Here is a 19597-nt window from a genome sequence, read left to right on the forward strand (position 1 = left end):
GGGATTCTTGCCCACAGTAGTAGATACAGTGGTCATATGAATTAAATTCACCCATTCCAGTCCATTTGAGTTCACTGATTCCTAAAATGTCGATGTTTACTCTTACTGCCTCCTGTTTGACCACTTCCAATTTGCCTTGATTCATGGGCCTAATATTCCAGGTTCCTATGCAATATTGTTCTTTACAGCATCAGACTTTTCACCACCAGATACATCTGATGCAAAGAGCCATTTCATTGGAAAAGACCCTGATGCTGGGAAAGATTGAAGGCAGGAGGAGAAGAGGATGGCAGATGAAGAGATGGTTGGATGGCATCACCAACCCAATGGACATGAGTTTGAGCAAGTTCCAGGAGATACTGAAGGACAGGGAAGCCTGCCATGCTGCAGTCCATGGGGTTGCAAAGAGTTGGACATGACTGAGCGACTGAACAACAATTCAGCAACTTTGGCAAAACATAGAAATATTCTATCTCCTAGTTTGGTAGTATAATCCACCTAGTTTGTCAAATGTTAAGATTGTGAAAAAAAGTCACATTATTCTCTGTGTTAATTTATATCTATCCTATGTGTCTGTTTTCTTTGTTTCTTTGTGCATTTATCTTTCAGTTTATTTTCCATAATTGCACTTTCTTCTCAGAGAAGAGTCCTTACTATTTTCAGCTTATTCCTAGTTTCCTGTTAATCCCTTCCTCTTCCTATTCCTCACCTGCCCTCCTCTTCCAAAGACCGAAAAGGTGGAGAGGAGGCAAGTAAAAAGGAGACAAGGAGCTGTATTGTGGTAAGAAATGGTTTCTATCTTTCCTCACGTTTGGAATTTAGAACTACTTGCTCTATCTCTGCTGTCACCTCCCAGTGTGTTTACGACCTCACCTGGGCGCAGAATGAGTCGTGGAGGATGGGCAAGTTAGACCACCTTCTGCTTGGTACCCTCGTCTTTTTTTGCTATTCAGGAACCATAGGAGATAAAGCTTTCTGTGTTAGTTTCCTGTGGCCACTGTAGATAAACTATACCACAAACCTGGTGCTTAAGACAATAAAAAACTATTTTCTTACACTCTTGTAGGCCAGAAGTCCAAACTCAAGGTCTCCACCAAGCCCCTCTCCCTCAGGAGGCTCCAAGGGAAGAATCCTTCCTTGGCACTTCCAGTGTCAGCTGGCCACTGGCATTTCTTGACTTCCTGTGTCCACATCATGCCACTATCCTCTGTGTCTTCACAGTGCCTTATTCTCTGTGTCCTTTCTTCTGTTTGAAACCTCCCTCTGTCTTTCTCTCATAAAAAACATCATAAGGATTTAGGGTCCACTCACATAGTCCAAGATAACCTCTTTATCTCAAAGCCTTTGACTTACATTTACAATAACTCTTTTTCCAAAATAAGGTAACATCTGTCAATCTTAGAAATTGGGATGTAAGCATATGTTTTTGAAGGCCACCATTCAAAGAATTTTTGAAGGCCACCATTCAAACCACTTCAAGGCCCACAGAAATAAAAGTAACTTTCATGACGGCTACCAGAACTCTTCTCAAAGGATCAACCACTCTCCCAACCAGTGTGTGCAAAAGTCATCCCAACTCTGAGTCAAAGCACTAAACTATGTTTCTATTAATAAGAAAAGCAAATGGCAGTTGGCTCCTATTTGAGAATGTAGACAGTCTATGAAACAGCTGATGACCATTTCTTTCAGCAGATGATAAGACTTTTGAACACTAGGATTCAGGTACTTTATTTACATGCCACTTGTAAACTATTTTAATATGTATAGGCTATTATTGGTATGAAGTGTTTTGGAAAGAAATATGCTCAAAATGGTAACATTTTACCTCAGAAATGACATACAACCCTTTGACTTCACGTACATTCCATTTCAAAAGACGGTAGATACTATCCTGTCTTGTATCAAATGACCTTAAGACTTTTTTTTGCAAACTGTAATATAAAGCATCTTTTTCTCTGGCTCTAATCCAATCTCTTTGAGTGATGTGTAAACCTTAAAATTGTTTGTAGCTCTGTGTCGGTATCCATTACTTTTGAAATGACCCCTGCATGTCACATTCTATATAACGTTTTCCTGTCTCCTCTCACAATTGCAGAAGATCCTTCGTAAACACACTAATTGCTTGTGACATCCACAGCCCTTTTGAAAATTGGCGTTTTCTCCGTGAATCAGTAAATACTCTGTTATTTGGAGGAGACATTGTTGCAAAACACTCTCCCTGAATCTTGTTTTCTACTTAAACATCATAATCACACCAGGCTGAGTTACACTTTCACTGTTACCCTCGCATATTCTATTCAGTATAGACTTGGTGTTACGGTGGCTTCAGAAACAACCCAAAGTACAAGTAACGATTTCTTTTGTGGGTGTATTAATCTCATAGAAACGAAGTATTGCATTTTAGACTGTAAAACTTGCAAAAGAACTCTCAAGTCTTTATTTTTTTAATGCTTTAGATTATATTCTTCCAAAACACACCTTATTTCATTGACCTTTAAGCACTTTAACCACTTCAGTAATTTCTTGAAATCCATATTTTTTGTGTGCATAAAGTCTCTAATTCAGCATTTAGTGAGGAAGATAGACTGGAAGATAGATAGACTGGCTAATATGTCAGCCAGTCATTCACTTCTGACAGTAGCTGTGCTGAACGATGAAAAAGAGCATTAAGCTTGTCTTAAAAGTAGACACAAGCCTAGCTGAGAACACTGGTATATCCAAGGTAAATGTTCAAAAATAGGCACATCTTAACACACCAATAGCTGACTGACAAAGATTCCCAAACATAGATCGCAGGTTGCAGTCTGTCACCAGTTCCATGACATTACTCACAACTGTTTTCCACCACGCTGGCTACAGCCTCTGCCTTTTCCTTCCTGGCCATGAGATAAATACCCTCTTTCCGCCAACCTCACTTACGTTTCTTGCCTTTCACCCCTCACAGCGGGGTGAATTTGAAACAGGTCTTCCTTTTCCTTAATGGAAATATAGTTAACATGTAACATCATGTGAGTTTAAAGTTTGCAACACGTTAATTTGATACATTTCTGCATTGCAATATGATTGCCCTTATAGCATTAGCAAACATCTCCACTCACCAAATAATGATCATTTCTAGTTTGCGGTAGGAATAATTAGCATCCTGTCCCTTCCTGAGTTTGATGTTTATAATATGCCGTTGTGGTCTGCGCTCACTGTGCTGTGTGCTACGTCTCCAGGACCTGGTTATCTACTGGTTGTCAGGACTTCTTTCTGAAGTGTCCACCTACACTCCTCTCTTCAGAAAACTTTCCTACTCATCTCCCTTCTTACTTTGTTCCATTTATATGTCAAATAAAATGACTGTGGTCATGACTGTCAAGCACAAGCGTAGCATTCATGGCATCGCTAAATCAATGGAAAAGAAAGCCATATATTTAGACAAGAAATATGGTGTAATAAGGGACCAGCATTTCAACCACTGAGCTTTAAAACACTCACAAAGACTTCTCTCTAACTGAAGGTCATATGTTCTGGTTTGACCAATTTCTCTAGAGCTGATACTCAATTAAATTCAAAACTATTTCTTACCTATTTTTAAGTTTTCCGCTTTGTATTTTAGCACTATAGCTGATGGCTTTCTCTCTCTCTCTCTCTTTTTTAAATTGCAAATATATAGTGACTACTGATAAGGCTTTGCAAGCTTTCAAATTATTTCCATCACATTTGGGATCTTTTTCCTATCACTAAACTCGACTAAGATGCCAAAGTCTGCCTAGATTCTGACCCATGGTAGCTCGATGACTATGTGGGTTAGTGTTTTCCCCACAGACAAATCTTACCTATTTGATGCTGTATCTAAGCCCAAGTTCATTTGGGGTCTAGATTTCCTGCTCTCCAAATGGAAAGAGTTACAAATTTCAAAGATTCAGAATTCCCTAAACCCTTCTCAATTTATTTTCTCTTTTTGTCACCATACAGGCAAACCAAATCTCTAAGTCTACTTAAAAGGTATTCAGTTCAGTTCAGTCCCTCAGTCGTGTCCAACTCTTTGTGACCCCATGAATCCCAACACGCCAGGCCTCCCTGTCCATCACCAACTCCCGGAGTTCACTCAGACTCACATCCATCAAGTCAGTGATGCCATCTAGCCATCTCATCCTCTGTCGTCCCCTTCTCCTCTTGCCCCCAATCCCTCCCAGCATCAGAGTCTTTTCCAGTGAATCAACTCTTCACATGAGGTGGCCAAAGTACTGGAGTTTCAGCTTTAGCATCATTCCTTCCAAAGAAATCCCAGGGCTGATCTCCTTCAGAATGGACTGGTTGGATCTCCATACAGTCCAGGGGATTCTCAAGAGTCTTCTCCAACACCACAGTTCAAAAGCATCAATTCTTTGGCACTCAGCCTTCTTCACAGTCCAACTCTCACATCCATACATGACCACTGGAAAAACCATAGCCTTGACTAGACAGACCTTTGTGGGCAAAGTAATGTCTCTGCTTTTGAATCTGCTATCTAGGTTGGTCATAACTTTTCTTCCAAGGAGTAAGCATCTTTTAATTTCATGGCTGCAGTCACCATCTGCAGGGATTTTGGAGCCCCAAAAATAAAGTCTGACACTGTTTCAACTGTTTCCTCATCTATTTCCCATGAAGTGATGGGACCGAATGCCATGATCTTCATTTTCTGAATGTTGAGTTTCAAGCCAACTTTTTCACTCTCCTCTTTCACCTTCATCAAGAGGCTTTTTAGTTCCTCTTCACTTTCTGCCATAAGGGTGGTGTCATCTGCATATCTGAGGTTGTTGATATTTCTCCCGGCAATCTTGATTCCAGCTTGTGCATTACTTCATCAGAAATCTTGGGATTTATGGGAGGAAGGAGGCAGGGTTAGTTGGTGAAAGTAAAATTTCCCATTTTATAGCACATGTCTCTGTTCAGCATTTTCCTTTTTCACTATCTGTTTCTTTGTTTTCCTTCCTGCTAGGCAGTGAGCACCATGAGAGCATGGGTCATGTGTCTCTTATTTTCCCGGGTGTCCCAGCACCTAGAACTGGCATGAAGAGGACATTTAAGAAACAATTGTTGAACAAATAGAATATTTAATTAATCAGTTAATGATTTTGATGAGTTAGGTTCTGATTGGCTTTGCGTTTGCTTATTCATCATGTTGGAGCAGGCAATGGCAACCCACTCCAATACTCTTGCCTGGAGAATCCCATGGATGGAGGAGCCTGGTAGGCTGCAGTCCCTGGGGTTGTGAAGAGTCGGAAACAACTGAGCGACTTCACTTTCAATTTTCACTTTCATGCGTTGGAGAAGGAAATGGCAACCTACTCCAGTGTTCTTGCATGGAGAATCCCAGAGATGGAGGAGCCTGGTAGGCTGCCATCTATGGGGTCACACAGAGTCAGACACAACTGAAGTGACTTAGCAGCAGCAACAGCATTCATCATTTTAAAAAGAAAAAAACTGAGTATGTGTATGGTAGACTTAGAATCAGAAATCAGAGCTGAAAGAGATTTTAGAAATTATGGTAATGTATTAATTTCATAGCCGAGGAAACTAGCTTCCAATAAGGTAGATAATATGATGCCCAAGGTCCATTGCTGTTCTAACTCTTAAATCACTGATGTCTTATAGAATTAGTCCTCCTTGGGGAAGACAGCTTTCCTTCCCACGTAAGGATCTATTTGGGAGATCCTTGGTATGATCTTGTTGGCTCATCATAACATATGCATATTTCTATTTATAAAACAAAACAAAAAATGCAATAAAGGATTGTGCGACAGAAGCAGAATATTATCTCTGTTATTTTCATTTTTCCAACAAGCTTTTATGACCGAGCATAGCAGCTTGTGGGAAAGACACAAGCTAAGTTTACAAGCCTTGACTGGGTCTAGGTCTCAGACATATCTGAACATGAGAGAGAACTTGGAGCCCACATGTATGTATAGTACATGCCAGCAGACAAAGCATTTTCATGGTCAATGTCTCACTTCATTTTTCACAACCACCCTGCACGGTATCAAGGAAGATATGCTACGTTTACAAATGAGGAACCTGAAGGTGAAAGTAAAGTGTTCAAAATCCACAGGTAGTGGATGATAAAAGCCCAGATTAAGTTCTCCTCCCTGGTGACAGTGCAATGTGCTGTTTTCACCACTCAATGATGCATGTACTTTCTTGGTCCCAACTTGTCTTTTATTTTTCCTGAATCAGTGGGATTTAAACCTACCTTCTATCGATACCTACATATCCCTCCTGTCCCCAGATCAGCATCTGAGCTCTTGACTAAGAGGTTTACATGTTAATTCTTCACTTTTTTATCTGAAAAAAAAAATAATTTGTTCTCCTTAGTGCTTTTCAAAGAGAATGCATTTTTCTTTTTATGGGTCTTCAAATGGTTAATTGACAAATATCATAAATCCTAGAAGAATATGTAGCCTCAATAGTCTGTGGTTTCAAGGTATCCATTGCTAAATATACACAGTGCTTTCTCCCCCTCCCTCTTCCTTCTGCTACCCACAGTAGGACTACACCACACTCCGCTTCCACCTGAAAATTTCACCACTGCAAACTGTGGATTAGACCAAGGAAAAGATAATGGAAGCCACTTGTGAGGCCAAAGTGGAAGATCAGAGGGAGTGATAGTGTGAGAAAAAACCTGTATGGATGGTGACGGGGATGAGGGTAAGTATGGTGGCTGGATCGTGGAGTGAGACTCTGCTAGTGAAGTCATATATCTGCAAAGAGGGGAGCCATAGGAGACACAAAATTAGGAACCAAGCTGCTGAGACCAGAAGGATGGTCAAATAAACAGATTACCCCTATGGCTTCTGATCATCGCAGAAGTAAAATTTCAAGTGGGCGCTTCAGTTGCCCAAAAAAACAACTAGAGAAAATTGATGAGAAGGCAAAGTGCGTCTTCAGGGTCCTTTCTGGTTACCCAGGGCACAGACAGCTCAACTCCTCATATGGTTATGACCCTGGCTAGCTGCAGCTGCTTGGCAGGGCCTGAGGGGCCTGGGGCACACACACAAATAGAGACTCCCTAAGCATGTGGCCAGCCTCGATTTTCCCCCTGTCCTCCATGGACCCAGTTGCATCTTCATGTCTAAACTCCATTCACCCACCACGTGCAGTCTCCCTCATAAACAGCCACCCACCATCTACCCCTTAGATTTACAGATACGTACACCCAAAGCTTCACAGTCCACTCCTGTTAGAACACACTGTGACCCTAAAAGCCAGCTCACGGATTTAAGCAGGAATTTGGGGGTTCCGCTTCCCAGAGCATAGTCTAGAACAGGAGTCTAGCACTGAGTGGGCACATCCCCACAGCCATCTCCCTGAAGAAAAAAAAAAAAAAAATTCTGGCCAAGATTTGGAGCAAGAGAAACACTCCTCTGTTGCTTGTGGGAACACAAAGTGGTACAGCCACATTGGAACGTAGTTTTTCAGCCTCTGATAAAAGTAATCATACTCTTAACGCGATCCAGCAATCATGCCCCTTGGTGTTTCCCCAAAGGAGTGAAAACTCCTGTCCCCAGGAAGAGCAGCCAGCAGATGATCATGAGCCTGTGTGGGGCCAAGGCAGGACCCCGGCTGCTTGGGTCTAAGGGTACCACTGAAGCTTGGAGCCATGGACACTAAGAAACCGGTAGGAAGTTTCTCAGGTCCAGAGGACAAAGTCATCTTCACAAAACCAGTCCTTATGGCTGCAGGATTTCAGACTCTACCCAGCTTCCTACTGATGCAATGAGAAGAAAACACCATAGATACTGCAGGATCTAAGTAACCTGTAAACGACTAGACATCCTTTGGACCGAGACATGGAATAAGGTGTGAATATTTCCAAAATTAAAATGGGGTTTTAGACCATCATAGTCTGAACTAAATAATCTTCCCCATTTTATTATTTTGGGCTCCTACTTTATATTGAAGAGAAACTTTTAACTTTGCATTATAGAACAATTATATGGACAATAAGTGCTTTCCCCCAGAGGTAAAGGCATAAAGGCGTAACTAAAAAGTCTATTTAATGTGTTTGTTGGTGGGGGGAGTAAGGGTTAATGAATCTAGTTTGGGGAATGCTAGATAATATCTACGTTCCATTGCTTGTACATGATGCTGTCCGATTAATTCCTCCCAAAGACTTTTCTACAAGACTATTCATCCTAAAACTTCTGGCTTGAAACTTTTCAAGGTCTTTGGGGTGACCATTAGAGAATATGTTTAAGAAACTATCACCTTCTTTTCTTCTTTCATCCTGGTAGGAAGCTGTGCTCTTCTCAAAGGTTAACGAGGTTGCAGAACCTCAGGGAATGCGGCCAGGACACCTATTTCAATTGCTCTCACGTGCTTCTCTTGTTTAATTCTTGCAAGCACAGTCTGGAGCCTGCGTTTACAGTTGCCTGCTGCTCAGCCCACCAGGGCTTCCTTCAGAAGCTGGCTGGACCCAGAAACAGCCAGACACCCTGAGAATCTTTAAACACTTTTCTGACAGAAGGTTTGGCCATTTCTTCTCCCAGTGCTCATTTTAAAGTTAAGCACGTGAACACACACTTTTTGAATCCCAAAGAAGACTTTTAATTGATTCCCTGAATATTTTAAGGTCTATTAATTCCATTGATGTTGCAAACACTGCAATTCATTCCAGCTGCTGTTCTAATCACATTAATTAACAGGCTTATTTTTACCTGCCAGCTAATACTTTACATTGCATCAATAAATCTTCAGCTTTCTAGCCAAACTGTGTACAAAATAAAATGAATCACACAGCCTCCTGGTTGTTCCACAGGGGTTGAGTCAGCCAGGATCCTTCCTTCTGAGTGGGGCTAATCAGGCATGAAGATAAAGATGATAGTCTAAAGAATGAATATGATTATCCATTTCAAGTAAATGAATTATTTCAAGTAAAGTTTTTCTTGTATAGTCTATTCATTTAATTCATATTTTATATCATATAAAGTGTAAAGGGAACTTAACAGGTCACTCAAATGTAGCTGAAAGATCATATAATCTGTTAAAATGACTCATATACCAATGTCCTTTATGGAACACAATTTTTTTTCAATGGTGATGTTTAATCTGTATATAAACACCTATAGTATCTTCTTCCATCCTTGTGGATTGGCAATAGGCACTTCTGGGGGGAAAAAAAAAAAAACAGCCCACAATTTAAGTGTGTAGCATGTGTCAGTAAAACAGAGAACAAAAATGACCCACATGATAAACCAATCGAGCCTCTTGGGATCGTTCGCTAATGCCCTGTGTACTAAATGAAAAGGAAGTAGAAAACTCATTCACAGAGTTCGGAGCTAGATCTCTCCAGATGATTGGTAACTATTCAGTCATTCAGTGACAACTCAGAGGAACACAGAATTAGAATTAAGAGACCACAGGGATGTGACTCAGATTTTTCTGCATATAAGTTGTGAGCTTGGGTAACTTAATTAACCTGTGTGAAATCTACATTCTTCTTATACACTGAGTATGAAATAAAATCTTACACATAAGGAACTTAATACAGTGCCTGGCATATAATAAACCCTCTAAAACTGTAAGCTTAAAAATTGCATTTTGCATTCAAATACAATTGCTTCTCTTACCTTGGGTTTTATATCATAATAATAAGCCAAAATTCTGTCTATGAAAGCCCTAGTGAAATCACTTGACTCCCGCCTGTCACCTGTTTATAAACACCCTCACTACCTCTCTGATAGTGGGGTATCTCACTTCTACTCTTTCACACTCATTTAACTCCAGCCACGCCAGCCTCCTCACTGACCTTGGAAGATGTCAACTACAGCTGTACCTCAGAGGCTTTCTATTTGCAGCTCTCTGTGTCTGCAAATACTCTTCTATGCATGTCTTCATGGCTTAGCCCCTCAATCCCTACAGACCTTTGCTCAAACCTCAACTGTCTGGGGTGGTCTTCCCTAATCACCTCATTTAAAATTTCAACCGTGCTTTCCAACTTTCCATGTTTTCCTTTTCTGCTTTGTTTTTCTCTGAAATATTTATCACCATCTGATGTCTGATGGTTTTAGTTATTTATATATTTTAGTTATTTATTTGTATGTTGAGTCTCAAAAAGGAATATAAGTTCTGTAAAGATAAGGGTTTTTCTGGTTTTGAAAGGAAAATAAGAAAATAATAAAGATGAAACACAGAAAGTCAAAGGAGCAGTGTATGGAATTGAGATACAACAAAAAAAAGCACAAAATTTGAGAAAAACAGCACAAAAGTGGAGTTAAAGTATTTCAAGCCCATTATAATGTCATGAAAATGAATAAAAGAATCAAGCAATAATAGTCTTTGATAATTTAAAGATGTACATTGTATTATTCAGGATAACTACTGAAAGAATAGTAATTGTATAGCTACCAACCTGATTTTGATTGGAGGGAGGAGGGCAAAGATAGGCTATTAAGAAAAATCTACCAAAAAACAAGGGAAGAAAGAAGGAAAATAAGAACATAAAGAAGGTTAGGTTAATTGAAAATGAATATAAAATAGGAGCATTTAAACCCAAAATATCAGTAATTATATGCTCCTATTAAAAGACAAAAGCGGTCATATTGAACTTGTAAAATTTACTATTTACTGATTGTAAGTAATACATCTCAAAATAAAAACAAAAAGTTGGAAATAAAAGGATGGAAGAGATACAACCTGCAATCTTTTAATTTTTTTATTGTTTAACTGATTACAGTTGTATCATTTATACAATTGCGTATCATTTCAATGTGTCCATTGTACTTTTTTAAAATTCTTTTTCCAGTTTCCAGCATGTGGTGTGTTGATGTCTATGACACAGAATGGAAGGAAAAACTGGAACTGCAGTGAACGTGCCTTTTTTCATTTCCACTGACATGTAAACAGAACTACTGGTACACCCAACCAAGGACATGCATTGACTAGCAGTGAGAAATCTAAGGAAGCGTAGGATGAATGCTTGTTACCCCCAGAAGGACCTGGGGAGGAAGAATGGCATATTGGCATCAAGACACATGTGGACAGGCTACCACGGGCTGTCTGAAAGCTAGCATTCATCCACAACATTAAAAAACATCAAAATAAGAAAGGCTGTAAATGAAAAAGAAAACACAGCAAATACTGCTTCCATAAACATCCGTTTCCCTCAGCACAGGCCCTGCAGGCAGAATCAAAGGCATCACTCCCAACTCCGCTTGCAAAAAAGATACTCAGATCCTAGTGGTGGACATGCATGTATAACAGCAATTCAGGTACAGAAGGTGTACTGTACTTTCAGATATTGATCTTTAAAATCCAGGACTGAGTGGTAGAGTTGGCTGAAGGTATATTAGATACTTCCCCACAAAGTTACTATTTCCATTTTCCCCACCCTCTCCCTGCCTTTATGAGACCACATCCTTTTTCCTGTGCAATAATATCATTACTTCCAATTTGAAACAAGTTAGTATAGGAGAGACTCTTGAGAGTCCCTTGGACTGCAAGGAGATCCAACCAGTCCATTCTAAAGATCAGTCCTGGGTGTTCTTTGGAAGGAATGATGCTAAAGCTGAAACTCCAGTACTTTGGCCACATCATGCGAAGAGTTGACTCATTGGAAAAGACTGATGCTGGGAGGGCTTGGGGGCAGGAGGAAAAGGGGACACAGAGGATGAGATGGCTGGATGGCATCACTGACTCGATGGACGTGAGTTTGGGTGAACTCCGGGAGTTGGTGATGGACAGGGAGGCCTGGCATGCTGCGATTTATGGGGTCGCAAAGAGTTGGACACGACTGAGCGACTGAAATGAACTGAGTATAGGAGAGAGAGACATACACAAAGGAGACAGAGAGACACACACACATAGAGATAGACGGTTGTTAAGCAGTATTGTTTTTTTTCTGTGGGCTGTTACTCTGTCACTGCTACCATTTGATCAGAGTTAGCTGCCAGGGTCTCGGGGCGTGGAACTGGGCGCTTCTGTGCCTGCCGGAGTCTCCTAGGAGGACGGGGCAGTCCCGCTACTGCTGGATTTTGAGTCTGAAGCTAGTGGGGTCTGGGTGGGGGCCGCGGGCTCTGCTGCCTGGATCTCCAAAGCTTTGGAGGCCTCGCCCCCGGCACCCAGGCCCCAAGGTGGCCGCCGGCTCCTCCGCACCTCTGTCTGCTTTTGCTCTGCCTTAGGGCCGTCTTCCTTGGCCGCCTCTGCGTCTCATTGTCTTTCTCGCCTTCCTTGTCTTCCGGCTTGTTGGCAGCATCCTGGGCTTCCTTCCCCGGCTTCCCCTGCGGTCTCCGCAGCGCCTAGATCTCTTTTTTCCTTCGGGATTCCCTTTTCTGTCCCGCAAGATGTCAACTTGCCTCCCATCTTGCACTTCGGGTCCCGGTGCCTGTGCCACCCCAGGGTGGGAGGGACCCGGGCTGCTGGCATCGTCCTGCTGGGTATCTGGCTGCCTGCAGGGGCTCTCTCGCCAGCCCATCTATGGAGCCCCTAGAGAGTAGCAAGTTGGGGTGCAGCAGACTCCACCATCACCACATACGGCTGCACACAACCTGCCATCTTAATGATTGTTTAATACAAAAAAGGCTGATTAAGCTATACTAGTATCAAAGCAGATAAAGCACATAAAGAGGCAAAGAGGGAAAGCTTGTAAGAAAATGTCAGTCATCTTAACCCATTCCTAGTTTGTGTTTACCTGATGTCACAATCGCAAGATACAGAAAAAAACAGAACTACGAGAAATGGAAAAGCCAATAAGTGCAATGAGAAACAAAATCACAATTTTCTCAGCAAATGATAGAAGTAGAGAAAAAATCAGGAAATATTTGGAAGATCTGAACAACATGATTAATACACTTGTAACCAATTGACTTGTAGAAAATAGTACCCAGCAACTGCCGAAAACACATGCTTTTCAGGCACACACTACTCTGCCTTGTTAATAATTGGTCAGGCTGATTCATCAAGGAAACTCAACAAATTTCAAATGATTGCAATGACCAGAATATGTTCTAATAACTACAATTCTGTTAAACTTAAAAATCACTAACATCAACAAAAAGCCCTAGAAAACTCTCCATATTTATATGGGAATTAATAAGCATACTTATTTGATTAACTTATGATAATCAAAGACTGCAGCAAGGCCCATTCTCAGAGGGAAATGTAGGGTATACATTACAAAAAAGAAAAGATGAAATCAAAAAGTTAAGCATCCGTCTCATGAAGTTAGTAATAGGACAGTAAAGTAAACCTAAATAAAAGAAAAGAAACCAGAAAGATAAGGATAGAAATTGATATAATAGAAAACATAAATGCAATAGAATACTCATTGGAAGGACTGATGCTGAAGCTGAAGCTCCAACACTTTGGCCACCTGATGTGAAGAGCTGACTTGTTGGAAAAGACCCTGATACTGGGAAAGATTGAAAGCAGAAGGGGAAGAGGGTGACAGAGGATGAGATGGTTGGATGACATCACCAATGCTATAGACATGAATTTGGGCAAACTCTGGGAGATTGTGAGGGACAGGGAAGCCTGGTGTGCTGCAGTCCTTGGGGTTGCAGAGTCGGACACATCTTGGTGACTGAACAAACATGCAATAAAAGGACCAAAAGTTGTTACATTATAAGAATCCGTATATTTTATAAACCTCTCCATGATGCAGATTAAAAAAAAAAAAAGAGCGAGAAAACACAAATAACCAATTTAGGTTAGAAATAGGAAACATTACAAGACATTAACAAAATGACAAGATGATATTGTAAAAAAAAAGATCTTAAGAAGATATTGTTGAAACTATAACAAACTGCTTACCACTCCTTTTCACAGTTGTATTGGTAATTCTTGCTAATGCATTAAGTCAAGAAAACTAAGTGAAAGGCATTTAGATTGAGAAGAAAGACAGAAAAAACTGTCTTTTTCCACAAATGACATGATTATTTATGTAAAAAAGTCTCAAAGAATTAAAAAAAAAATCCTCAGCAACAAATAAGCAATTATAGCAAGATTGCAGAATACAAGGTTAATAAACAAAAGTCAATTGCTATGCCAATAAAATGGACAAGGTGGAAGAAATGGACAAATTCTTAGAAAAGTACAACTTTCCAAAACTGAACCAGGAATAAATAGAAAATCTTAACAGACGCATTACAAGCATGGAAATTGAAACTGTAATCAGAAATCTTCCAGCAAATAAAAGCCCAGGTCCAGACAGCTTCATAGCTGACTTCTACCAAAAATTTAGAGAAGAGCTGACACCTATCCGACTCAAACTCTTCCAGAAAATTGCAGAGGAAGGTAAACTTCCAAACTCATTCTAAAAGGCCACCATCACCCTAATACCAAAACCTGACAAAGATGCCACAAAAAAAGAAAACTACAGGCCAATATCACTGATGAACATAGATGCAAAATCCTTAATAAAATTCTAGCAATCAGAATCCAACAACACATTAAAAAGATCATACACCATGAACCAAGTGGGCTTTATCCCAGGGATGCAAGGATTCTTCAATATCCACAAATCAACCAATGTAAGTTATATGATTATCTCAATAGATGCAGAGAAAGCCTTTGATAAAATTCAACATCCATTTATGATAAAAACTCTCCAGAAAGCAGGAATAGAAGGAACATACCTCAACATAATAAAAGCTATATATGACAAACCCACAGCAAACATTATCCTCAATGGTGAAAAATTGAAAGCATTTCCCCTAAAGTCAGGAACAAGACAAGGGTGCCGACTCTCACCACTACTATTCAACATAGTTTTGGAAGTTTTGGCCACAGCAATCAGAGCAGAAAAAGAAATAAAAGGAATCCAAATTGGAAAAGAAGTAAAATTCTCACTGTTTGCAGATGACATGATCCTCTACATAGAAAACCCTAAAGACTCCACCAGAAAATTACTAGAGCTAATCAATGAATATAGTAAAGTTGCAGGATATAAAATCAACACACAGACATCCCTTGCATTCTTATACACTAATAATGAGAAAATAGAAAGAGAAATTAAGGAAACAATTCCATTCACCATTGCAACGAAAAGAATAAAATACTTAGGAATATATCTACCTAAAGAAACTAAAGACCTATATATAGAAAACTATAAAACACTGATGAAAGAAATCAAAGAGGACACTAATAGATGGAGAAATATACCATGTTCATGGATTGGAAGAATCAATATAGTGAAAATGAGTATACTACCCAAAGCAATCTATAGATTCAATGCAATCCCTATCAAGCTACCAACGGTATTTTTCACAGAGCTAGAACAAATAATTTCACAATTTGTATGGAAATACAAAAAATCTCGAATAGCCAAAGCAATCTTGAGAAAGAAGAATGGAACCGGAGGAATCAACCTGCCTGATTTCAGGCTCTATTACAAAGCCACAGTCATCAAGACAGTATGGTACTGGCACAAAGACAGAAATATAGATCAATGGAACAAAATAGAAAGCCCAGAGATAAACCCACACACCTATGGACACCTTATCTTTGACAAAGGAGGCAAGAATATTTAATGGAGAAAAGACAATCTCTTTAACAAATTGTGCTGGGAAAACTGGTCAACCACTTGTAAAAGAATGAAACTAGAACACTTTCTAACATCATACACAAAAATAAACTCAAAATGGATTAAAGATCTAAACATAATACCAGAAATTATAAAACTCTTAGAGGAGAACATAGGCAAAACACTCTCTGACATACATCACAGCAGGATCCTCTATGACCCACCTCCCAGAATATTGGAAATAAAAGCAAAAATAAACAAATGGGACCTAATTAAAAGTAAAAGCTTCTGCACAACGAAAGCAACTATAAGCAAGGTGAAAAGACAGCCTTCAGAATGGGAGAAAATAATAGCAAATGAAGCAACTGACAAACAACTAATCTCAAAAATATACAAGCAACTTCTATAGCTCAATTCCAGAAAAATAAATGACCCAATCGAAAAATGGGCCAAAGAACTAAATAGACATTTCTCCAAAGAAGACATACAGATGGCTAACAAACACATGAAAAGATGCTCAACATCACTCATTATCAGAGAAATGCAAATCAAAACCACTATGAGGTACCATTTCACGCCAGTCAGAATGGCTGTGATCCAAAAGTCTACAAGCAATAAATGCTGGAGAGGGTGTGGAGAAAAGGGAACCCTCTTACACTGTTGGTGGGAATGCAAACTAGTACACCCACTATGGAGAACAGTGTGGAGATTCCTTAAAAAACTGGAAATAGAACTGCCATACGACCCAGCAATCCCACTGCTGGGCATACACACTGAGGAAACCAGAATTGAGAGAGACACATGTACCCCAGTGTTCATCGCAGCACTGTTTATAATAGCCAGGACATGGAAGCAACCTAGATGTCCATCAGCAGATGAATGGATAAGAAAACTGTGGTACATATACACAATGGAGTATTACTCAGCCATTAAAAAGAATACATTTGAATCAGTTCTAATGAGGTGGATGAAACTGGAGCCTATTATACAGAGTGAAGTAAGCCAGAAAGAAAAACACCAATACAGTATACTAACACATATATATGGAATTTAGAAAGATGGTAACAACAACCCTGTATGCGAGACAGCAAAAGAGACACAGATGTATAGAACAGTCTTTTGGACTCTGTGGGAGAGGGAGGGGCATGATGATTGGGAGAATGGCATTAAAACATGTATAATATCATATAAGAAATGAATCGCCAGTCCAGGTTCAATGCAGGATACAGGAAGCTTGGGGCTGGTGCACTGGGATGACCCAGAGGGATGGTATGGGGAGGGAGGTGGGAGGGGGGTTCTGGATAAGGAACACGTGTACACCTGTGGTGGATGCATGTTGATGTATGGCAAAACCAATACAATATTGTAAAGTAAAAATAATAATAATAATAAAAGTCAATTGCTTTTCCATAAACCAACAGTGACCAAGTGGAATTTGAAGTCAAAAATACAATATCTTTTATATCAGCATCCCCCAAAATGGAATCAGATCAGATCAGATCAGTCACTCAGTCATGTCCGACTCTTTGCGACCCCATGAATCACAGCACGCCAGGCCTCCCTGTCCATCACCAACTCCCAGAGTTCACTCAGACTCACGTCCATCGAGTCAGTGATGCCATCCAGCCATCTCATCCTCTGTCATCCCCTTCTCCTCTTGCCCCCAATCCCTCCCAGCATCAGAGTCTTTTCCAATGAGTCAACTCTTCACATGAGGTGGCCAAAGTACTGGAGTTTCAGCTTTAGCATCATTCCTTCCAAAGAAATCCCAGGGCTGATCTCCTTTAGAATGGACTGGTTGGATCTCCTTGCAGTCCAAGGGACTCTCAAGAGTCTTCTCCAACACCACAGTTCAAAAGCATCAATTCTTCGGCACTCAGCCTTCTTCACAGTCCAACTCTCTCATCCATACATGACCACAGGAAAAACCATAGCCTTGACTAGATGAACTTTGTTGGCAAAGTAATGTCTCTGCTTTTCAATATGCTATCTAGGTTGGCCATAACTTTCCTTCCAAGGAGTAAGTGTCTTTTAATTTCATGGCTGCAGTCACCATCTAGTGATTTTGGAGCCCAGAAAAATAAAGTCTGACACTGTTTCCACTGTTTCCCCATCTATTTCCCATGAAGTGATGGGACCAGATGCCATGATCTTCATTTTCTGAATGTTGAGTTTTAAGCCAACTTTTTCACTCTCCACTTTCACTTTCATCAAGAGGCTTTTTAGTTCCTCTTCACTTTCTGCCATAAGGGTGGTGTCATCTGCATATCTGAGGTTATTGATATTTCTCCTGGCAATCTTGATTCCAGCTTGTGTTTCTTCCAGTCCAGCGTTTCTCATGATGTACTCTGCATATAATACTTAGGTATAAATCTAATATGTTCAAGATTTATAGGAAAACTATAAAACTCTGATGAAATAAAAAGCTAAAGTAAATGAGATATTTCATGTTATTGATAGGGTGACTCAGTAGTGTCAAAATGTTAGTTCTTCACAATTCATTCAGTGCAATCACATTCAAAATCCCAGAAAGTCATTTTATGGTTATTGACAAACTGATTCCAAAGTTTATAGGAAGAGGCAAAAGACCCTGAATAACCAACATAGTACTGAAGAACAAAGTTGGAAGACTGATGCTACCCAACTTCAAAACATTAATAAAGCTATAATAATGAAGAGTAAGGTATTGACAAAATAATACACAAATAGATCAATGGAACCAAATAGAGAGCCCAGAAATAGACTCCCGTAAATATAATCAACAACTGATTTTTTACAAAGGGCAAAAGGATAATACAATCTTTATTGTATTGTATTATACAAAGCAAGGATGACCTGTTCAGGAAATAAATGGTGCTGTAACAATGAGAGAGTCACACAATGACAACAACAAAAAGACTCTAGCCAAAAACCTCTCTTTCTAAAGCTTAACTCACAATATATCACAGGTCAAAATGTAAAATGCAAACTATGAAACTCACGGAAAGTAACAGAGGAGAAAACCTAGCTGACCTTGGCTCCAGTGACACCTTTTTTTATCTAACCCCAAATGCACAGCCCATGAAAGAAATAGTTGAAAATCTAGGCTTGATTAAAATTAAAAACTTCTCTGCAAAAGACAATTAAAGAAATTGGAAGACAGGCCAAAGATTGGGAGAAAATACTTGCCAAGAAATAGAACTGATAAAGGATGTTAGCCAAATACCTTGTCAACTAAACTATACAAAGAATTCTTAAAACTCAACAATAAGAAAACAAACAAGCAAGTTAAAAAAATGGGCCAAAGATCTTAACAAACACCTCACCAAAGAAGACAATATGGATGGCAAATAAATGTATAACAAGATGTTCCATATCATATGCCATCAGGGAAAGCAAATTAAGACAAAAATTAGATACTACTATGGGACTTAACCTGGCTCAGAAAGTAAAGAATATGCCTGCAATGTAGGAGACCTGAATTGATCCATGGGTTGGGAAGATACCCTGAGAAAGGGAATGGCTACCCACTCCAGTACTCTTGCTTGGAGAATTCCATGAACAGAAGAGACTGTTGGGCTACAGTCCATGGGGTCACAAAGAGTTGGACACAATTGAGTGACGAACACACACACATACACAAACCTTTAGAATGGCCGAAGTCTGGAATGCTGCCAATACCGAATGCTGGCAAGGATCTGGAGCAAGAGGACACTCTCTTGCTGTTTATGGGAATGCAAAGTGGTACAGCCACTGTGGAAGATAGTTTGGCAGTTTCTTACCAAAGTAAACATACTCTTACCACACAAACCAGCAATGGCACTCCTTGGTATTTATCCAAAGAAGTGGAAAATATATGTCCACACAAAAAGCCTACACATGGGTGTTTATAGCAGCTTTATTCATAATTGCCAAAATCCAGAAACAATCAAGATGTCCTTCAATAGGTGAATGGATAAACTGTGGTACATCCAGACAGTGGAATATTATTCAGTGCTGAAAAGAAATGAACTGTCAAGCCATGAAAAGAAGTTGGGAAACCTTTAAATGCACTTTACTTAATGAAAGAGACAAATCTGAAAATACTACATACTGTATGATTCCAACTATATGACATTCTGGAAGAAGTGAAAC

This window comes from Bos mutus, chromosome 14 (genome assembly GCF_027580195.1).
Source record: "Bos mutus isolate GX-2022 chromosome 14, NWIPB_WYAK_1.1, whole genome shotgun sequence".
Lineage (NCBI taxonomy): Eukaryota > Metazoa > Chordata > Mammalia > Artiodactyla > Bovidae > Bos > Bos mutus.